At 39.1% G+C, this 12,548-nt stretch overlaps 1 protein-coding gene across 3 annotated transcripts in view; it reads left to right on the top strand.

Moving 5' to 3' along the window:
* The window catches only part of LOC131359921 (RNA-binding Raly-like protein), a 171,957-nt gene that overhangs the window by 73,899 nt on the left and 85,510 nt on the right, over nucleotides 1-12,548 (top strand). The window lies entirely within an intron of this gene.

The following is a 12,548-nucleotide window of genomic DNA, read 5'->3' as shown; positions in this document are numbered from 1 at the left end:
CAAGTCCATTTTATTTTTAGTACACGTTACAGCAGCTATAAACAATCATTCCCTCACTGCCTCTCTTTTATCATCTCTTGCCTTAAGTGAAAGGGAGGATTTAAAAAAAACACAGCTTGACATGATCCCAAAAAGCCAGAAAGCTTGAAGACTTTCTCATGGTGGAGTACTTATTGATCATTACAAAGCACTGACACTGGAGACTCCTTCCATAAATATGTCTTCCCATAGAAAGCTTCACATATCAGTGATTTTACTCATGATTATAATTATTTACAAAACAGCAACACATCTTTTAAAATATTCTATGCACTATGGTATAAAATTACATACTGTATGTGCTGACTGTGTTTTTAAAGTATGATGTCCTTGAAAAGATTACACCATGTGATACTGGGTGTATGTTAGCTACAGAGCAAGGAGCAGCTGGCATGCACTGTTGTGTGTCGTCAGAGTTATAGCCAGTATATGATTTCTAGGCTTTTCAAGGGCAAAGGGGTGATGCTGCTCCCATGTTGGAGCTGAATAATGGACTGGAACAAGGCCAGAGAGACTTGTCAGCGCACCTGCGGCCACAGAAGTCAGAGGCAAGGAGAGATATTAAGGTCAAAGAGCTGCCCAGCGATGTGCTCTGGACCCTACCAAGGCAATCTTCCATGTGGGGCAGGCCATGACTTTTAGCTTTCCACTTTAGCTGAGTGGCAAACTTGGCTGTTTTTCACCTTCCTGTGGTATGTTCCAGTGGAATACTGCTGGGTGAACATCCATGTCTTGTTTAGGAGAAGTAGAATCCTTTCCATGCACAGAATGAGGGTCATTGTCTTCAACATTGGTGTTTTACAGAGATTAACGTACAAAAACACAACAGAGCTGGATCAAGCAATTAAATCCTGTCACCCCAAATGTGTCTTCCTGTCTTCCTTGGACAAGGGGATTTCTTTCCTTGCAAATTAAAGGTACCATTGCAACAAGTGTGGCATTATCATCCTTCCTTTCCATCTCCCCAACGTAGGTGATTTCCCGAATAAGAGACAGCTTCATTTGCTTCCTAGTTAATTGGATTACTGCTGGAGGCAGTGCAATAGGTGCACAATTTAGTGCATGCCAACAAATGGGGACGTTGGAAGAGGAGGGAGGTCATAAACAAGAAGCAATTTTCTACTAAAATGAAATTTGCTTTAGGTGATGGGGGAGTCCACTTTTGGCAGAGACTAAGCTCATACACCAGGGTGGTGAATGAGGATCTTAGATAAGGCAATGTTGTTTCCAAAAGGCTGTTTTGCAGGGTACACACACACACTTAGGCAATTAAATGAATACACAAAGCCCTGCACGTTCAACAGCAGTGTACATTTTCTCATTATTCGAACTTTCCCAGGATATCATGATCATTAATCAGGACTTGTAGGCTAAGAGCGTGTCCTCCAGGGCCTCTTGCCTTTAACAGTGCTTTAAGCATCGTATTTGCAGTCTCAGAGACCAGTTTTCTTCACTTCAGTATCAGGTTTGTATTACTTATCCCTCATCATAAGAGCGCAGTACAATAAGGAAGGACATATTTTAATAGGAAATCGCTTGCTCACGACAGTAACCAGTGGACAATTCCTAATTAGTTCTCCTTAGACGAATTGACATTTCTCATTCTTTAGGTGTGTCTAAGACAGAAGGCAGGTGCTTTTATTCCTTGATGCCTGTGTTGTCAGTGTCTTAGGGATGATTTATGCCTCTTTTATGCGTCTTGTGGCGTTTGTCGTTAGTAAGTAAGACACAACATTGAGAATTGACAACTGAACATTTATGTGGTATAAAATGTTATAATTCATATATAAGGCATAATAAATTATGAGTGTGCACTATACTTTATTATGCACTACAATTATTTGTAGAATGAATAATATGTGTTAAAAGCAACTTCAATAATATTCTCAAAACAATGGTTCTAACCATTATGTTTGTCAAACATCCCATTCCAGATTTAGTCCCGTTTACTGTTGTAATAACCTCCACTCTTCTGGGAAGGCTTCCACTAGATGTTGGAGTGTGACTGTGGAGATTTGTGCTCATTCAGCCAGCATTAGTAAGGTCAGACACTGAAGTTGGGCAAGGAAGCCTTGCCATCTTACAGTCAGCATTCTAGTTCATCCCAAAAGGAATTCAGCCATTTAAAATATAAGAAAATTGGCTAACATTGCTTTCAGTTTTTACTTGAACACCTCTGGGTTTCTGCCAAAGCTTTCCAACACATCTTTTCTGCCAACCAGCCCTCAACCTGTCCTGTTTTGCTGTTGTGATAACTCCAGTTTGAATCTTGTCCCCATACAACCTTATTCAATATATTTTCCTAAGCCAGACTTTACTTAGCACACAGTACCACAGATTCACACAATGTATTGTGAGACTTTGCAAGCTATGCTAAAACCCATGATCCCCTTCTCTCCCTCCCAAAACAGATCTTCACAGGAGTATAAATATGCTCTTAGAAGACAGTGATTTAATAGCTAAGAAGTTTCCTGTAAAGAAAAGGCAGGAAACTGGTTTCGAAGGCAGCAATATGTCATGACATTGGCAAGGCACTGACAACTGAGAAACGTTAGCTGTTACTCAACGAGGTGTTAAAAATCAACCAGACAGAGGTATCTCAAGAGGCGGCTTTATATGCAAACATTCAATTCAGACATAACTGGATGCCTTCTTGACATTGAATGCACCCTGAGTAGACAAAACAAAATGAAATAATAAAATAGATTAGACAGAAATCATCTAGCAGACAAACAGTAGCTTGCCAAGAAAACTAACTCCATTTGTAATACGTAGAAAATCAGGTCGCAGTAACTAGCTTTGAAAATGTTGAAGTCATTTGAATTTTAGACAAAAAAAATACAATAAAAGAAATATATATATATATATATATTGTGTGTGTTTGTGTGTGAGAACTGAGAAATATTTAAGACTTTAATTTATTGGAAAATAAATCTAGATCTAACTGGAGAAGGCCAGATCTGGGCCACATTAATTAGGCACTTACAGCCACACACATGTATATTTGTCTTTCACTTGATACTAACACTGTCCAATCAATTGTAAGACAAATCTGGGCTTATAGTAACTGCTTCAACAAACAAGTGCACTTGCTTTTAGTAAAGCACTCGTTTGAAGAATAATTTATATATAATGATAACTCCACAGTGAGTGCTTTATTCAAGTACTTTTGACTGACAGGGGAAATCAGATGTTGTGTTATAAAAATTTATAAACTTTATAAACCTGCCAATTTTTTCAGTTGTGAAGCAGAAATTGTTTTAGCTTGCCAGTGCCTTATGGCAAGGGCAAGTCCACAAGGGCATCTTAAAAACAGTAATCAAACAAGGCCGGATTCTCCATCTGACATTGGGAGGGTGGGAAGGTCATGCCATTCTCGCTTTGTTGTGATTGAACGGCTTCAGAGGCTGATTGCCACCTCGACTGGTTGACGCCACCTCTCTGTGCCCTCCCAAAGGTAAAAATTGCACAGCAAATGCATTGAAGGGGTTGGTGAGACTATGTTAATTAAGCTGCAGGCACAGCTTTTTAAATCCCCAATGTCTGCCTTTTTAAGCAGGATCTCTAGCGTGGCCCTATTCATTAAAGTCACATCCACTAAGAGTTGGCTACGTACCCTGCCAATACTGCAGAGCTACATGTATATATATATATATAAAATACACTGTCTCCCTCATGCTGCTATATGCTAGTGCACCTCAGTGTTTTATCATTTGCCCAGAGCTTGGATATGGCTGCCATATTCTGCATATCCACTTGTCAATTTCGGTGAAAGCTGCCTGTCAAGGAGTTGGTATAGTCATTGGAGAAAACTTGGTAAAGTGTTGCATGTAGAAAGATAAAATGGAAGGTAGGAATTGCAGTGTTCTGTAGATGCAGTGCATTGGATTATTGTGTCACTGTACAGTCATACTGATACTGTATATGGTCATTGACATTGAGAAACACAAGATCCTTATACCCACTCTGAGCCCTATATGATTTAACTATACGCACATACAATGAGTTCAACTATTTGATCTGTAGCAGGTCAACTAATTGACCTGTAGCATTTTTGTACCATTTCTACACTGATTTTTCTTCACTGCTGCTATTGCTATGCTGATGGCACAATAGTACTTCTACTTCTGTTATGCTGATGACACTCTACTTTTCTCTTTTCCCCCATCTACACTTGAGCACTTTATTAGGAACACTATACTAATTCTGGGCCTCCTTTGCTCTGAAAATACCCTCAATTCTTCATGTCTTGGATACAAGAAGATGTTGGATACATTCCTTTGATATTCTGGTCCATGTTGCTGTGATTGGGGATGTGATAATTTAGTGGTTAAGGTGTTGGACTACTGATTGAAAGGTTGCGAATTCGTATCCCAGGTCCACCAAACTGCCACTGCTGGGCCCCTGATCAAGACCCTTAACCCTCAATTGCTCAGTTGTATAAAATGAGATAAAAATGTAAGTCACTCTGGATAAGTGATGCACATGGTCAGCAATAATAATCAAATAGGCTGTGGCATTCAAGTGATTATTGGTATTAAGGGGCCTAAAGTGACCTCATTGTTTGTCATGTGCATTTGAGATGTTTCTCTGCTCAATACAATGGGTGCGCGTGGGTATGTGAGTTAATGTTGCCTTTCTGATAGCTTGAACAAGTCTGGCCACTCTCCATTGATCTTTCTCATCAACAAAGCGTTTATGTCTGCAGAACTTCCACTCATTGGGTGTATTTTTTCTTTAATGCCCCATTCTGAACAAACTCTAGAGACTAATTTGCCGAAAAATTTCTGAAGATCAGCAGTTATAGAATTACTCAAATCAGCCCATCTGGCACCAACAATCATGCGATGGTCAAAATCACTGAGATTACATTTTTCTCCTTTCTAATGGTTGAACCAAAGCTGCTGGCTAGTATCTGCATGGTTTTCTGCATCGCATTACTGCCACACGATTAGCTGATTAGATAATTGCATGAATGGGTTGGTGTACTGCAGATGTTCCTAATAAAGTGCTCAGTAAGTGTATGTCCCAAGTCTCAGAAGATATCGGACAGACATCTCTTTCTTGGTGGAAATCCATCATCTGGAACTGAATCTAAGCTTGACTAGCTTTTCATCATATTTACAGCTAGCATCACTCTAGCATATTCTGTTTCATCACCTAACAACTGCACTACAGGAGTTCTCCAGGGTTCAACTCTCGTTCTGCTCTTGTTTCTCTTTTATCACTTGGCTTAATGATCAGATTTTCTCAGATTACTTTTTTGATCACTAATGGCAAATAATTGTGCTTTTCTTTTCCATGGAAGATATTGGACTGCCTTTCTGATATATCTTCTTGGAACTGAATTTCAACAAAATAACCCATTTACATTTACACCATTTGGCAGATACCCTTATCCAGAGCAACATACAATGAATACATCAACACCGGTACACAAGGTCACAGACAAAGGATACCATCAGTCTTTTGGGAGTGTTTTTCCCAGATCACATGAACCACCAGATCTTGTAGATTCCCTTTCCGCATCATCGTTAGAAAATAAAGTTTCCTGACTACAGTATTTGCTGAAATTCTCAGACGAACTTGATACAGCATTGCTGATCTTTCTAGGTGGTTCCAGTTTTAATCCTGACTTTCAGTCCTACTGTATATGATCATTGATCATGAGAAACACAAGATCCTTATACCCACTCTTAGCTCTATATGATTTAACTGTATGCACATACAATGAGCTCAAATATTAGACTGTGTGGCCTTTTTGTACCATTGCTACACTGATTCCTCTTTACTGCTGCTACCGCTATGCTGATGGCACATTATTTCTTCTACTTCTGTTACACTGATGCCACTTTACTTCATCTATCAGTTGTATAGATGGAGTCATCTAAACAACTGATCCTGAGTTCTGATTAGCCTCTGCTTTGAGTTTAGCATGCTCTTCTCTAGGTTTCCTCTGGGTTCTTTGGTTTGCTCCCATCTCCCAAAAACATGCCAATATTTGATTGGCTACTTTAATTGACCTCTTAATTAGGAATGAGTGTCCAAGCGGTGCCCTGCAGTGAAAAGCACTTACTGAGAATAGATGATGGATGATGGACAATAGATGAATGATTGAATGAAAGAAAGAATGAATGAATGAATGAATGAATGATCGATCTTCTCCTTTTCTCCACAGAGCTAATGCAAGGAGTTGACATTGTTCTGAACACTCAGGGCTGTAAAGTGAATAAGCAGCAGCAGCAGGAACATTGGCAATGAAATCAATTAACTTCAGCACCTCCTTTGAAAAAAAAAAAAAAACCCACACACACTAACGTGAGACACCAAGGTGCCAGGGAGACGGCTTTGAGCCAGGAAAAGGAGGAGGATGAGCGTGAGGAAGGGAGGGCAAGGGAGCTCTCACATGAGCTCTCGACAAAAGTGATTTATCTGACCAGAGAGGCAATTTAACACATCTCCGCTGATTTGCGAATGTTCTCGCCTCTGTGTCCACCGCCATCAATACGTGTGTCAGTGAGAGGCTCTAAATAACAGCGGGCCGCTTATTACACTGCTAAACTCGATCGAATCGGGGAAGAGCTGAGAGGAAAAGGAGGAGGCACTGGTTGACCCATGTCCTCCTAAATGAGCACGCTGGTGTAAATATCGAGGCCCTGCAGTGGATTAATCTAGTTTGCTCATTATTCTGTGGAAAGGTGTCTGACTTTTCTTTTCCACCAAGACCCATTTTGCCCTTGATCACCTTCTATGTGTGTTTGCGTGTAGAAGTGCTAGGTGAATAGCAATAAGATATTCGAAACATACTTTAATCAGTGCTACCACTTTCACAACTTCCTTAATTAATTAGACATGTTTAACTGTGTTGAGGTTAGATAATTGGATATCATTACAGTATCTGTTTATATGAACGGCTCTGGGGCAATACAACCTATTTGTATGATTATCTTTGTTTAGCTATAATTTTTTTCCATTTTTATTTTTTTTCTTTCACTTGTTTTAGCAATTAAAAGATGCTGTTGCTGTCTCACATTTCCATGGTCCCCAGTTCCATCCTGAGCTTGAAGAGGATCACGTGACTGTGTATGTGCATGATGCCCTGTGATGCACTGGCATCCCATTCAGGGTTTATTCCTGCCTCACACCCAGTGTTCCTGGGATGGGGTCCAGATCCACTATGACCTGGACTAGGATAAAGCAACCTGATAATGAAAAGCCTTTTGTCTGTTTACATGACAACAAGATCAAAATGAATTCAGAATTGGGCAAATTAATTGTGACTTTTATTTAGGCTTTATGCTTCAGCTTGGTGAACACGCCTATGGGCCTGTGCTTTTGTGAAGGTGTGAATGGCATTGTAGGTGTGTGTGTGTGTGTCTGTGTGTGAGCAAGAGAGAGTGTGAGAGAAAGAAAAGGATGAGCTAGGTTTCCTAGCGTTTAGGAATACAAAGACAGCACAAGTCGAGTTTTTCTGCTTCCTGTCTTGCCTACGCTTTTGAGCAGCTGTAATAATTACAGTCTCGGCTTTCACGACATTTTCTCACTCCGCCTCTATTTTCTCTCTTCCTCCTCTATTCTCTCTCTTTTCACACACGCATACACACACACACACACGCTCTGTCTTTCTCGGCAGTCTGTCACCATGCTGTTCTCGGTTTACCAGAGTCGTGAGAGTGAAGAATTCTCACTCAGGGTCTCCCATCACTGCAACGTGAGGTGTGCTGTAGACATGTTCCCTTGGAAGTTACCCTTGGAAGGGGAATGCATAGAAATCACTTTTAGGGTGTTTTCACACTTCATTTTTCCTGACCTTGTGCTGAGAGTTCTGCATATTTCTCCAAGTACTAAAGCTGTTTAATCACACAGCATTCTTGTTCGCTCACAAATTAGTCGGGGGTTTGCTGCAAGTGGGCTTAAGAAAGTGATCTGATGAACTTGATGATACTTATTGTTTCAGGTTTATGAAAGGTAGGGAAATGCATTGTCAAAATAATTGTATATCATTTTGACAATGATATACAATTACAGAGATGATAATAATTACTGTACATCAGTGTTTATTTGATGTACAGTAATCTTGATCATTATTTTATGATTACAGCTTTTGATGCTTTTACTCATTCCAAATCTTTTGATTCTATTGACAGATAATGCTTCTTTCAAGAAATAAATACTAAAAACAACATCTGCCAATAGAACAGTACTACAAAAAGCTTGAAATTAAATGTAATTTCAGTGTAATAAAATGTCTTTATTTATTTGCTTAAAGCAAATATTTGCTTTACTGTAATCATACAATAAATTTAGCCCTATTCAAGATATTTTCACGTCCTGTGATGTTATTTCCTCTAGTGTGTGCCATATGTGTCACATTTTTTGCAAAACATTGTGCACCCATGATTTGACATAAAATTGTGCAATCTATCTATTGTTCCAAAGGATTTGAAGGGAAAGATACACTAAGATAATGAGGCCTCGGGTGGAAATGTATTCATCTGTGTTCATCTGTGAGGGGGAAAAAAAATGAATTTTTAATGAATTCATATTCAGTTCCTCCTTGGGTGAAACTGTAACAGAGCTAAACTTGCATGTGTGTGTCTTTTTAGTGTGCGATAAGCATATGAATGTTTTGAGAGTAATCCCTGCAGTCACACATGGTCAAAAGACACCATGAGAGAGAGAGAGAGAGAGAGAGAGAAAGAGAGAGAGAGAGAGAGAGAGAGAGAGAGAGAGAGAGAGTGGACAGATCATGGACAATGAAGCAAATTTCATTTTTCAATTTCTGTCTTCGAGAGTGAGTGAGTGTGCAAGCGTGCGGCCAATAACAGAGTGTGTGTTACCTTGGCAACTAATCCTATTTACTGGGTACTGGATCCATTATTCAGGCATTAAGTGGCAAAGCTAAATAGATGTCATCTCCATGTTTCAGGGACACTGCAGCAACAGGCCAGCATTAAAAGACTTACAGCCTGTTTTATTAGATGGCGCAAATATTACATTTGCAGGTGAATTAAACGAGAAACTTTTAAATTCCCACCAAGACACGTAATGCGCTTGAATCCGATGCAAATAGGGAGCCTCTGTTCTCTCCTGAGCCCAAATGATTTAACACGTCCTCGGGACATAACAAGTTTTGCATTCTGAACATGAGTGACATTAGATCAATAGCCATATTTAGCATAATGTGCAAATGTATGTAAATCTCACACCTTTTCTCAAATTTTCATATTCTAGCTTATTGGGGTGTATTTGTATATCATTTTTTGTATTTATTTATTTAGGAGAGTGGGTCGTTGGCACTGTGACAGAAGGAGTATAATGCATTTCTCTGTTCCACAATAGCAAGCGGATTGTCAGCCTCCTTTAGCGAGCGTGTTCGTGGGCTTGGATGACACCCACTGGAAGGTTAGTTGTCAGCTTGTAGCAGGGGTTTGTACGCTCAGCTGTGCTCATGTAGTGCAGTGCCGTGTGTGTGTGTGTGTGTGTGTGTGTGTGTGTGCTGAGAACGCTCTGTAAGAAAGCTTACATTTTGACACAATCCTCTATAGCGTCTCTATGTACAGTCTCTACGTATTTCTTTAGCTGAAACTGGAACTGTGTCAAATGCAGTATCAGAGCAGTAGAACCAGTATTTGGGTTCAGTTTCAACAATACTTTTAATACTATAAGCAAGAATGGTAGATTATATTACTGACAAACCATAACATCACAGGACAACTGATGGTCAATAAGAGGGTTAATATTAGAAGCAGGAACAACCGGTATAAATGGTATAAATTAATTTCTTGCATCAGGTTCTTCAAATTTCTGTATTAAAATAGAGTATTTGGATATTTCTGGAGCTAAGAGCAATTGGAACAACAGACACCAAAAAGAAAAATCTGCAGTGGTATTGAAAAAGCGAGCCTGGGGTTGACTTCTTTCTAGCCTTGACATTTGGTTTACATTGGGCATCTTATATTTCATTTTCAGTAATCTCATAATAAAAATTATTTGACAAATTTGTCCACAACATGAACAGGAAGTAGCACAAGTTCATCCAATCATATTTTATGACACCGGACACCAGGAGCAGATCGCTTATGTATAATGAAAACTCCAGTTAAAGCAAACCCCAGATGAATTTTTATTTGTACCTGAGTGCTGTGTGATTAGAAAAAAAGTCCAGTAGTTGGAGAAATATGCTGAAACTTCAACATATTGCTTTCTAACCCATACTATAGCCTTAGCTACAGCCATGTTTAGTGATTTCACACTCCCTTAGTTTTAATCTCCATTTGAGCTCCAAAATTTCATTAACAGCATTTTACATTTGGCTGACGCCCTTATACAGAGTTTACAATTTATACACAATTGAAGGTTAAGGGCCTTGCTCAGGGGCCCAGCAGTGGTAACTTGGAAGGACCTGGGATTCAAAGTTACAACCTTCTGATCAGTAGTCCAACCCCTTAACCATTAAGCTACCACATTACTTCACTGATTGGGAAGGCACAGGTGAAACAAGCCATTGTGTAGTGAGTGCAAATAATAAATAAAAAAAATGAAAAAGTACAGAACTGTAAATTTAGTGCATATTAGTTTGATTGAAAGCTTTTTCGGTTACAGATTTTCTGTTTAGTATGTTTGGTATTCAAGGGAATGTGGCATTAAGCATGAAGTAGTATAGCACTGCAGATTTAAATAAACAGAAATCATGAATAAATCTGCCTTTAGCTGTGGGTCATAGTTTGCCCCACATTATTCTGCACATACTATGCAGTCCCTACAGGATTTTGCCAGGATTTTTCTGATTGTTCAGTCCAGAAGTGCTGGATTTTGTTTTTGTAGATTTCAAACTTTGTGAGTTCAGCCTACTTGAATTGGTGAAAATGCAAGCGCAGGATTCCTTTTTTAAAACTCCTTCCGGTGAAAACACATATGTAATTACTTTCTATGATAGCTGCATTCATGCTCGAAACACTTGAATCAGAGAGAGCTCCGGCCGAATGCACGTTGTGGTGACGTCGAACGGCAGGTCTCGGCCAAAATCTGTGGTAATTTGGGAAAATTACATAGTTTGTGTGATTTTGCATACATTTTTCAATCTCAAAATCGTGAGATCCTAGAGGGACTGATTTTGAGGTCCCATGATATAATCTGTTGCTTATAGTTTTGTTGCATTGTTTTTAATAGATGTTAGATAGACATTTCATTTTGGTCCAATTAAACGTTCTCAATCGTAAACAGCAAGTCGCAAACGATAGCAAAGAGTAGCAGATAAAAATAGCCTGATAAAAAATAAGTTATCCCTTACGATGATGACAGCATGACACAAATTGTCGACTGAATTCCCGTTTCTCCCCCAGTACTGTATATATGGGAGTTTATCCATGTCCATGCATTTCTCAGTTTCAGGTATGACGCTACATATTTTCTGGTAGAATGTATTTCTTTGTGTTAGGAAGTACAATTCTGTTTCCATCACTCAGCTGACAGTAAGTGCACAGCCGGTCCTCTCTGGACAGTCAGGTCTGTCTGTGCTGACCTTTCCAGGCTGTACTTACTCAGTCTGTACATTGTCAGGGCAAGTTTCCTGGAGTGAGGTATACAGCTGTTTTTTTGTGTGTGTGTGTGTGTGTGTGTGTTTTAATTTTAGGGCCATATAACACGCAATTCAGTTTGATTTCAGTTGTTTAGAGCTTTTAACAATGTAAGTTATCACAAAGCAGTTTTACAGAAATCTGGCTCTAAAAATTTCATTTCTGTTTATCACTAAAGTGTGTTTCTTTATTATATATTAGTAGCTTATGTGAAGTTGTCACATGTGTTAGTTTTACATATAGGTAATAATGTCAGAATTGAGCTTTAGAACCAACAGGTATAAAGTACTAGAGTTTATGCTTATTCCTGAAAAGGAATATTTTATGCCTGGTCTCTCTCTCTCTCTCTCTCTCTCTCTCTGTCTCTCGTTTCTCCATTGCCCTTCATTGAGGACTTTTAGTCAGTCTCTGTCTGTTGTTCAGATGTCACGGACAGCAGCCGGGGTTGATTTAAAACGAGGTCACTTTGCTATAAAAAGAGGCAGTGATATATGAGAGAATATCAGTGAGGCCAAATATGCAATTGACATTTTATTAGAATGAACTTGAAATAAATATCACCTGATGAAAGGGGAAAAAACACCTGATTTAAAATAAAACACCTTTGGGGATTATAACCTCCATGGACTTCCATAATAAAAAAGCATACACTATAAACTGTTGTAATTTTGACATAATTGGACAAATTATTCTCCACATGACATATTTCACAAATAATTAATGAACAAGGATGCTCAGCAGGTTATGAAAGCCACTATTTAACTCAGGAAGTGAAGGACTATCATTATTGTGAACTTAGTGACTTGGAAAAGATGCATGGAAGTGTTACAACATAATTCATGTACAATAAGAGGTGAATGCGTCATCTCAGATAACTAATAACCCTCACACACTGGGAGCCATTGTTTGTGCAGATGAGTTTTTCACTAA

Source organism: Hemibagrus wyckioides, linkage group LG01 (assembly GCF_019097595.1).
Source record: "Hemibagrus wyckioides isolate EC202008001 linkage group LG01, SWU_Hwy_1.0, whole genome shotgun sequence".
Lineage (NCBI taxonomy): Eukaryota > Metazoa > Chordata > Actinopteri > Siluriformes > Bagridae > Hemibagrus > Hemibagrus wyckioides.
This window is presented reverse-complemented; position numbering and strand designations above follow the sequence as displayed.